A 10,944-nucleotide genomic window follows, 5' to 3' on the forward strand; every position below is an offset into this window, starting at 1 on the left:
ATTAACCGCGATAAACAGGGTTCAGTGTGCCAGGAAATCAAGAGCATTGGAAGTTATAGTCCTGGCTGCTTACCACAGAATGAAGAGTTCTGTGAGTTCCTGGTGACCTATTGCTCTACCGCTTCGATATTCTGGTCACTATAGTAATCATAGAATTGATGTATTTAAATTATGGTGACGAATAATGAAAGTACTGTGGACTGGCCAGAGAACAAACACATCTGTCTCAGAAGTATTTGGCTTAGAATGCTCCTTAGAAGCCAGGAAGGTGCGACTTTGTCTCACGTACTTTAGGCATACCAGGGGTGACTAGAGCCTGCGGAAGGACATCGTGCTTGGTAAACGAGGGGGACAGTGCAAAGGAGGGAGGCCCTTAGTGGCTGCAGCAATCAAACTCAGACACAGGAGCCATTGTGAGGATGACACAGGGCTGGACAGTGTTTCTTTCTGTTGTACCGAAGGTCATTGCGAATTGGAACTGTACCGAACAGCAACAACTACAGCATAGGACTTGATATTTATTCAGATGCTCTGATTCTTCATCACCTATCGTTTTTGAGGATTAAACTCACACAATATGCTTCTATTTCTGTGACATGTTGTTGTAGGTGTTGGGTAGGTGCCACAATTCAAATGGGTCAATTCTTCTTTGGTTTTCCTTATTTAATATGTACAACTTTCACATGCATATGAATCAATTAAAAATACCATGCCTTGGGCAGGCATACCTTAGCCCTCAAAGTAACATCCTTGCTTTGAAGAGGTCTTGTGCAGCAGATTTACCCAACACAATGGTATTTTGACTGCTGCTTCCATAAACATAGATTGTGGATCCAAGCAAGGCAAATCCTTGACAATTTAAATATTTTCTCCATTTATCATGATGTTATCTATTGGTCCAGGGGTAAGGATTTGGGTTTTCTTTACATTGAGTAGTAATCTGTACTGAATGCTGCAATGTTGGATGGGATAATTCTTTGTGGCAAATATTGTAAGAGGTGTGGTATGCAGATTAATGATGTCCCCACCCCATCCCTACAAATGTGTGTGTGTGTGTTCATGTAATCCCTTGAATTTTTTATATTACATGGCAAAATCGACTTTACTGGTAGGGTTAAAGTTATATATCTTAAAATAGAGAAATGATCCTTGACAATCTGGGGTTGGCTCAAGCTAATCACATTAGGCCCTTAAAAGTAGAAAAGGAAGACAGAAGGGTCCAAGAGAACTATAGGAGAAATTAAGTATGAGAAAGATTCGATCCACCATTGCTAGCTTTGAAGGCGAAGGCCGTCCTGAGCCAAGGAAAGGCAGGAGGCCTGTAGAAACCGAGAGTGACTCCCTGTTGACAATCTGTAAGAGAACTAGGATGTCAACTTTTTAACCCCATGGAATTGAACTCTGCCAACAATTTGAACAGACTTGGAAGTCAATTGTCCCCCAGAGACTCCAGTAAGAAATGCAATTTTATTGAAACTTTGATTTCAGCTGACTCAGCCCTAGTGGAGGAACCCTGGTGGTATAGTGGTTAATTGTTGGGCTGTGATCCACATGGTTGGCAGTTAGAAACCACCAGCAATTCCAAGGGAGAAAGTCTGTGCTTTCTACTCTTGTAAATAGTTACAGTCTTGGAAACCCACGGGTGGTTGCTATGAGTCAGCATAAACTGGACAGCAGTGAGTGAGTTCAGTGAGTGACTGAGTGAGTTGCTACTTGCAAGATCAGCAGTTCAAAACCATGAGCAGCTCCAAGGGAGAAAGATGAGGCTTTCTACTCCCATAAAGAGTTTGTCTCAGAAAGCCACAGGGATAGTTTTACTCGAGCCTTCAGGGTTGCTGTGAGCCAGAATTGACTCGATGACTGTGAGTTTGGTTTGGTTTGGTGACTTCTGTTTCACTTCTAACCTACAGAACTGTGAGATAATAAATAGGTGTTGTTTGAAGTTGTGGTAATTTATAATCATGGCAATAGAAAGTGAGGCAGGTGTTATAGGATCACTTGTTCTTGCTCTTTTAATGCAGCATAACTCCCCACCCCCATTATGTTGGCAACCCACACATTTCCCAATGCCTACTGCAGTTCAGTAAGATCGGAGGCAGAATGCTTTTAGTTCAGAATGACTCTTGTGAACAACTTTTATGCAGAACCAAGAGGGTTGGATGGAAGGCAGAGGAGCCAGCTAGGCAGCTGCTGTGGAGAGATGAGATGGCCTGGAGGCACATAGTGGTGATAGTAGAAGGGGGTGAATCTGAGTGATAATTAGGAGGTAAAATGAGTTGGAACCAGTGCTGTTGATCAGAATGGGGGCTGAGTGATTTCTCTGTATCATCTAGTCACTACAACCCCTCTGCTCACACCATCACGACAAGCACATGCAAGCACACTGTGTCTCTGTGGCAACCCAGCTTCTCCTCCCGTGAGTAGGTGACCGTGCTCTTGGGGCCATTAGCAATTTGTAGCAGAAGCAGTCAAAGAAGGGACATGATGGTGGAGCTTCACGTCAAAGAAGGGACATGATGGTGGAGCTTTTGCAAGCCCAGAAGGCTTCTTCTAGCTAATGGCACCCATTTGGTGAAATACAGTAATTACTTGAACAGTTTTCAGCCACTCTTGCTGCAACTGATGACAGGAAATGGGAAGAGGATTTATTCTTCCCAATTTGAAGTCAGAGGATCCAAACAGCTGGAATGCGATTTGAACCCAGGCATTTGGCTGAACCCACTCAACTTCTGTGCAGACATAGAGCATTGCACTCTCCAGGTTTGCCTTCATACTTTGTCCCTTATTTACACCCATGCCACCATCGCCTTGTACTAAATCCCTTCAGGATGAAATACCTAGTTACCTAGTGAGGTTTTGGGTGGCCAGGCTGAACCCTGACTGACACAGGTAGCATGACCAAAGGCCTTTTTCCAAATGAGTTCATGTGTCACTTGCAATGCCCCAATTCACTGGCTTTCTGGCCCTTGGATGCTCAGCTCCCTAGGCAAATGACTATAAGATGCAATGCTGCGTGATCAACCTCCAGTCTTGGGGGTTGGGGGTGAGGTGGGGGCAGAGGGGAGGTGGCTCCCTGGCTGACTTCTCCCTTTCCATGCTGGGGACACAGGTTTCATTCTTAACCAATTGCCACATGTACAGTAGGGCTTCCAGACTTATTACTCTTCCAGACTAGGAAGAAAGGCCCCATAGGCTACTTTTGAAAATCAGCCAACAGAAGCCCTGTGGATCACAAAGGTTTTATCCGCACAGATCTTGTGACTGGCTGCGGGCTGGATAGTGCCTTGTTACATTGCGCGTGAGGTGATAGTGAGTTAGAGGCTAACTTGATGGCAGGTCACAATAATAACAGCAGTTTGGGGGGTGATGACAATGGCAAGTTTCACGGAAGCCCTTCAAAGTTGCTTCTGGGTAGGAAATGAAAATTCCCTTGGCCCTTGCGTTTTCCCAGTGTCCTTGGAAACAGACACAGTGACATGAATGAACATCAAGTTAAAAACAGTGAGTCAACATAATTCATAGGCCACGGGAGAGGATCTGAGTTCCGTGCACTATTTAATGCACTGGGATTGATGAGCCTCATAAATTCTCTTGGCCTCCTCATTTGAGGCACCGTGTTCAGTGTGCAATCTCCAGACTAATTGGCAAACGTAATTCACGTTAAGGTTTTGCCTATCGAAGTTCAATTAAGGTTTATCACACTCTCCACTCCCCAGCAGAACAGAAATTCATCATTGGACAAGGTAGTATGGCTCTGGGTATGATTCAGCAAAGCATTTCTCCCTTTGTGCCTTATAATTAAGTGGAGGCAATTCTGCTTCTTAAAGGCAGAGTGATTCACATTCAAATCACTGTAATAATGTCAAGTTTCAGATTCAACTCCAGAAGTGGGAAAACCTGAGGCTGGTGTGCCTGGTCGTTCTTGTAATGGTGCTTGCTTCAAACTTCTTTCTCACCCCTACAGACCTGCTTTCTTCCCCACATAGGCACTGAGAAAAAGCAAGGACACAAAGCAGGGCTCCCAGTCAAACGTTCTTGATGTCATCTTCCTAAACAGACTATGTATTAGGACTTGCCTGATTATATCATTATCACCATTTATTTGATCTTGGGAGCTGCAGGGAGGTTTTATGTCAAGATGCTCCAACTTTGCTTGGCAATTATTGCCTGACAATTGAGGAATGTTGACAGCCATCTCTCCATTCTCTACATTTCTGGCACTGTCAGAACAGCAGCCGCCGGAAGGGAGAGAGGGCAGGCCTCCATAGATGAGAAAGCTCATAAAATCATAGGATCAGGGTTGTTGTTGTTGTTGTTGTTGTTTTGTTCTGCAAAAGAAAATACATAAGTGACAAAATATCTCAGGAAGTCATTTTTCCTTACCAATGTCTTGCGTGGGACATGTGTCATGCACAAATCAAGTTTACAGATTCTGCTCTGTAGTTTACAGATTACTTCCTGCTCTGAATCTAATGCCGGTAATTTTTCAGTGAAGTCAGCAAAATGTAGACCAAGAAGAAAGGCACTGCTCTTGTTTAAAAAAAACAAAAACCCTTGTTTTATTCAATCTGCCTCTGAACTGTGATAAACCATTTAATCTTTACATTTAATTTTTAATTTTGTGATTGCCTCCCCACTAAATGAGGTCATGCCTAAATCCATGTACCCTAATATCTCAGCTGTGCTGCCATATCAGGGGATTGTTTCCATAAAAATGATTACTGTTGTGTATAATAGAATTGTAATAACTCAATACTGTTTTATAAATTTTTGATTCACTCTGCATTTTTTATTTGACAGCTTGCCAAGTTCCAGTTTTTATCTGATCATCTTTGCATCAATAATACATGAGGCTGAGATCTTCTGAAAAGTGGGTGCTTTTTCCGCCCTCACCCCCCACCCCGTCTCCTCACTGAATGCTTTGCTTTTGCCAGCAAAAATATTGATTTGGACTTAATAATAATCTGTAGTCCTTTTGGGTTGATCACACTTAGCAGGGAAACCTAAGAAGAGCCACGGCCACACATCGCCAACATAGAATCAATTGCATCACTCTAATTCATGCCATCATTGAACACCTGATCGATACTATTGCCTGTTATGCGTCATTGATTAAAGGTCTGACACAGTCAAAATGTGAATGGCCCCAGGCTTTCCATGCAAACCATTTCAACTTAAAAAGTGACAACCAACAAAAAACATGCAATGGAAAGATGGTGTTTCTGATTGTAATTTCCCATCACCTACATTAGGTACATTTTGCTAAATGGTTGCAACATTGGTGGCTGATCTGAGGCTGCTCTTATTCCCCTCTGCTCACATAAAAGATAACTGTGTGAGAAGCAAGGCTGTCCTCTCACCTGCCTCCAGCACTGCTACAAAGAATCAGCATCAGGGAGATGTACTGAAGAGGAGATATAAGGGTCCTCTGGCAGCCAGTCTTTCCCAACTCTCTTAAGGCATCTGACAAAATTCCACATTCTCGTCTCAAACAAATGACAGACTATTGCTAATGTGGGAATCTCAAATCCAGAGGTTATCAACCAAATAAATCACATTCTCTGAGGTGTGATATAGGAATGAGGTTTCTTGGTCCACAGTTCTCCAAACCAACACCTAGCCAAGGTTGAGACCTATGGCTCTAACATGAAGTTTTACTATCCTTAGTGTGGCCAATCACCCGGAGCATAGTTTTGTTATATTAGTAATACAGAAATCTCAGGTTCCTTTCCAATTCCACTGAATCAGAATCTACCTTCTAGCAAAACTCACAGGGCATGTGAAGACACATAATTGTTTGAGAAGGATTGACATTAACCACTATTTTATGAAATATACTTATATTAAAAACTCAGCTTACTGACAGAGAATTTATGCTGATGCATAGTGACCATATAGGACAACATAGAACTGCCCCTATGAGTTTCTAAGGCTCTAAGTCTTTGTGGTAGTTACATAATCTCCTATCAACTTGCAAAGGCGTGGAGTCTAGCCTGTCAAAGAGGTCACAACTTGACGACCTCATTTGGAGGCACGACGTAGATAAAGAGCTCACTGGAGCCCAGACACACTCTCCCTGTGAGATAATTCCTGTTGACAAGGCATATGGAGATACGCTGATGGAGCAACATGGAGGCCCACACCAGTACTGAAATGCTTCCACCGCCACTGGATCCACAAAACTTTTCACCCACAGGCCTGTGACCTTCTTAAATTCAGCATCATTGCATGGGTTACATGAGTCTGAAGAGGAATTTATAAACTGATATCAGACATGTTGGATAATATTGGATTTATGAACTTGATCTGGACTGGGCTGGATGTTTTCTTAATATATAATTACTTTTTGATATAAAGGTCTTTCTTGTATACATAGGAGTGTCTATGAATTTGTTTCTCTAGTCAACCCGGACAAACACAGTCTTCATGGGAATAGAAAGCCCTGTCTTTCTCCTGAGGAGTGACTGGTGGCTTTGAACTCTTGACCTTGCAGTTAGCAGCCCAATGCACAACCACTATGTCACCAGGGCTCCCATCCTTAAGTTTGGTAAGTCAGTTACTACAAAAAGTAGCAGTGGCTTCAAGGGTTTGTAGAGGAAACATAGTGCAATGGTAGGCTTTGTTGGTAGACAGTTATAGGTTTGAACCCTAGTTGTTGTTACTAGTCCTTGCAACATTCTCATGTTGACCTAATACAAAACAAACAAACAAACAAACAAACAAACAAAAGGAATGAAATGCCTCCCCATACTGTGCCATTCTCACAAGCAGTTGCAGATCAAATCATTGGGCTCCACATACCTTTTGAAGTAGATAACCAGGCCTTTCTCTGTAGTCTCATCTTAGTCTAGAAATGCCACTGACACCTATTCGGCATCAAAGCAACAAGCCACCCTTCACTAACAGAGGGTGATTGCTTCACAGGAGGTGTATTGATCAGAAATGGAATCTGGACATCCTACAAGGAAGGAGAACATTCTACCACTGGGCCATCAAGTGACACAGCCCAGTTACCCCAGTGACTAGCTGTGGGGCCAACCTAGAGCAAGTTTCCCTAATTTTCAATTTGCTCGTCTGTAGAATGAGACTAATAATTGTAACTACCTCCGTAGAGCTAATGCGAAAGTTATATGTACACTTTTTAAGATAATGCCCTATATGTAGTAAGTAAGCAATACATTTTGAAGTAGGAATATTAATAATAACATTCTAGTGCTAGACCTGTGTAATTGCTCAGATTTCTGAATGCAGACAGTAATTCTTTTTAAAACAATTTATCCCTGACCCTTAAAGCCAAGTGGAGTTCTTAGTAGTCAACCCCTCTCATGTTCGACCATGTCAGTCCCAGTCATTGTTTCTAGAGGGACCACATGAAGGTTAATGGAGAGCTGGAAAAGCAGGGCAGGGATGTGCTCAACCAGAATGCCTTCCCAACTTCTGAATCTCGGCAACCTCAGCTTAATTTTCTTTGGAAGCCACCAGCCATTGTGTGTGTGATTGGGCTCACAGTGCTGGCTTCCACATGGGGCGAACTCTGCTCACCTAAATTTGACCTAATTTGGAAAGCTTTCTTGGCTCTTTCCCATTAAATCCAAACAGGGACAGGAGATTTCATTAAAATGACTTGGGCCCAACCCGCTCCATGCTCAGAACGATTGAAAGGAGCCAAAAAATGTCCCCTGGTGTCCATAGAAGCATGGTTCTTATTTTTCAGAATTAATCCAGCTGAATTTGCAAGGCTGTATCACCTTCATCAGAGCTGCAGACAGCCAGGACAAAGAGCTGTTTTGATGTTCCCAGCTGGGAACCCTGCCCTCAGCAAATACAGTTGATATAAATAAATGGTCTCTTGCCTGCCTACATTCATGCCCATCTGTTTGGAGGGCATGGTGCCCAATCAAAAGTTGCCTAGACGCTCGCCACAGGCATCTGTGCCAAGGAACGATGTTTTTGTGGCAGCCTGCCTGGTGCCAAGAGTGCCATCTTTCCAGGAGTGGGCTCTCATTCGCGGCCAGAATAGGAGCTCTGGCACCGCTTGCTTCCTTACTGTTGATCACACCTGTTGACGAGGCTGTGCCAAAACAGAACAGGGAGAGAAAGAAGACTGCTATGTGGGAGCATGTTTGAGATCCCGGGTTTGATGAACCCACAGAAGAAGATTCTAATTAAGTGGAGACTATCTTTGCCCACAGGTAATCTGATGAGGCCCAAGACTGGCAAGTCAAACTTTATTCAGCTGGATTGCAGGGGCACTGTCAGCTGGCAAATTGGCTCCTCTCTAATACAAGTATGGGAAAGATCACAGAATATTGCTTTTTGATGACATCAGGAGCCCAATAAACAAGGGCAAAATGAATCCTGCTCAGTCCAGCACAGCATGCCCTAGCTCCCAATTTTTACCCAACTCTGGCAATAAGAAGGCTTGATAAGCACACATCACAGGATATATAACCCAGGTACTGATCTTATTTTGTATTGCCTGAGCTTGAGAAAGGATATGAAGCTAGTCAGGAGAAAGCAGAGGCCAGGACATTTTTTATGCTGATAGAGGTAAGGTCCTTCTGAGTTTGTTAAGCAAAATCAAGGATAAATTCACCTACTCAAGTCACCAAGGGACTACAGTGAGGATCAAGAGAGTATCCTCAGAGTAAGAGCTAGTTCACTTCTAATCCCAGGACACTGTGAGCAACGAGAGGACTAAAAACAGTGGTTCTCAGCCAAGGAATGCTGTGGGGATCTTGGTGAACAGTCTTCATTACTAATGGGAACTTCCTGTTCCATAGGAAGAAAATAGGTTGATAAATAGCTGGTTGGGGGGAAAAATCAAAGTAATTTGTCTTATTCGCATCATTAAAGGACATTTTGTCCAAATTTTGGTTTTAACTCTAGATTTATATTATTTTGCTTAACTGTGTATATTCTATTAGCTTGACTGAATAATGCTTCCCACTTCCTCCTCTCTGGAATCAATGCACATATTATATTACATGGCACAAGGGAGTTTGAAGATATGAGTAAATCATAGAACCTTAGATGGAAGATTATTTTGGATTATTCAAGACCAGATATAATCACAAATTTTTATCAGAAGATAAGATCATGTGGGGAAGGAGATTGGAATGATGTCCTCTCAAGGTAAAAGAAGGGATCATAAGCAAAGGAATACAGGTGATCACTAGAAACCTGAAAAGGCACAGGCAAGAGTTTCCCCTGAGATCCTTCAGAAAGAGGGAACAATTTTGGAGCAGAGATTTAGATTTCTGTGTAGTTAATATTAATGTATCCCTACAATGTGTCAGGAACCAGTTATGACATGTGTAACATCTGGAATATCTCTTCAAGTAACACACTAGGTTAATTGAAGAATTACTGAACACATGTGCAATGTGGGACTGCTATTATTATTAGAAATGGATCCTTGACCTTTTTTCCATCCAGCAACTAATGTAACACTATCAGGCACTCTCATTGAACATTGTCAACATCTGCCAGTCCATATACCCATTTATCATTCAATATCAGCAGATGATTTTTTCATCATTGACTTGCCTACAGAGACCCTGATCTGCCAAAAGCGTACACCAAGAAAAATCTAGACTTTACTTGTGATTCAATACCCCTTTGTCCACTTGTAATATTTTTTCCACCACCTATCTATCAGTTTGTAGGGAGTTACATGTTGCTATGTTGCTGAAAGATATCCCACCGGATTACCAATATCAGCAGGGTAAGCCACAATGAATAGTATTCCATGAGCTTCCAGACTAAGGACAGAGTAGAAAGTAAAACCTGGTGATCAACTTCTGAAAAGTATCCAGTGAAAACCTTGTAAATTGTAATAAAACATAGTCTGCAAGATCCATGACTTTCACATTATAAATATTGTTTTTCAAGAACAAAATAGTGACTATACAGATAGACAGCAAGGTAGACACACAAAGAAATCAAATCAAATACATATGTGGGAAGAGACAATAGAGAAGTTCAATATCAGCAATCAAAACAAGGCAAAGGGCAAACTATAAAATAGTCCATCACTTGTTCATATGTAAGTTTAAGTCGAAGTCAAATACAAACAAAATAAGTCCAAGAAACCAAAATATTCCCGTGAGCAAACTTGAATTTAGAAATCATTCATGAAAAAAGTAAAAAGTTTTTTTAAAAACGGGAGGGTGGGGGTGGAGAAAGAAGTCCTAAATGGATGTGAACAGGGATTCTGAAACTTACTCTTGAATGTCGTTGTTAGGTGACATTAAGACAGTTTGGGAACAACAAGTGATCCAAAATCAGTGGCGAGGAGGGTGTAAGAGGCCTGGTAGGGTTTAATCAAGGGCAATGTAACCGAGAGGAATTACTGAAACCCAAATGAAGGCTGAGCATGATAGTGTGACAAGAGGAAAGCAAAAGGAAATCGAAGAAAGAACTAGGAGGCAAAGGGCATTTATAGAGATCTAAATACAGACATGTATATATGTAAATATATTTATATATGAAGATGGGGAAATAGATCTATGTGCATATATTTAGATGTTAAGTATTAAGGTAGCAGATGGACATTGGGCCTCTACTCAATTCCTCCCTCAATGCAAGAATACTTTGTTCTATTAACCTGGCATTCTATGATGCTCACCTTCCCGACAAGATCAAGACAAAGCTGGTGCATAAGCAAATGTGGTGAAGAAAGCTGATGGTGCCCGGCTATCAAAAGATATAGCATCTGGGGGCCTTTAAGGTAAACAAGCAGCCATCTAGCTGAGAAGCAACAAGCCCACATGGAAGAAGCACACCAGCTTGTGTGATCATGAAGTGTTGAAGGGATCAGGTAGCAGGCATCAAAGAACAAAAAATCTTATCATTGAGAATGAGGAGCAGTGCCAAAGGGGCACCCAAAGCCCATCTGTAGACAACTGGACATCCCCTTGCAGAAGGGTCTCAGGGAGGAGA

Source organism: Echinops telfairi, unplaced genomic scaffold (genome assembly GCF_000313985.2).
Source record: "Echinops telfairi isolate 266 unplaced genomic scaffold, ASM31398v2 ScPeMD7_2;HRSCAF=8, whole genome shotgun sequence".
Lineage (NCBI taxonomy): Eukaryota > Metazoa > Chordata > Mammalia > Afrosoricida > Tenrecidae > Echinops > Echinops telfairi.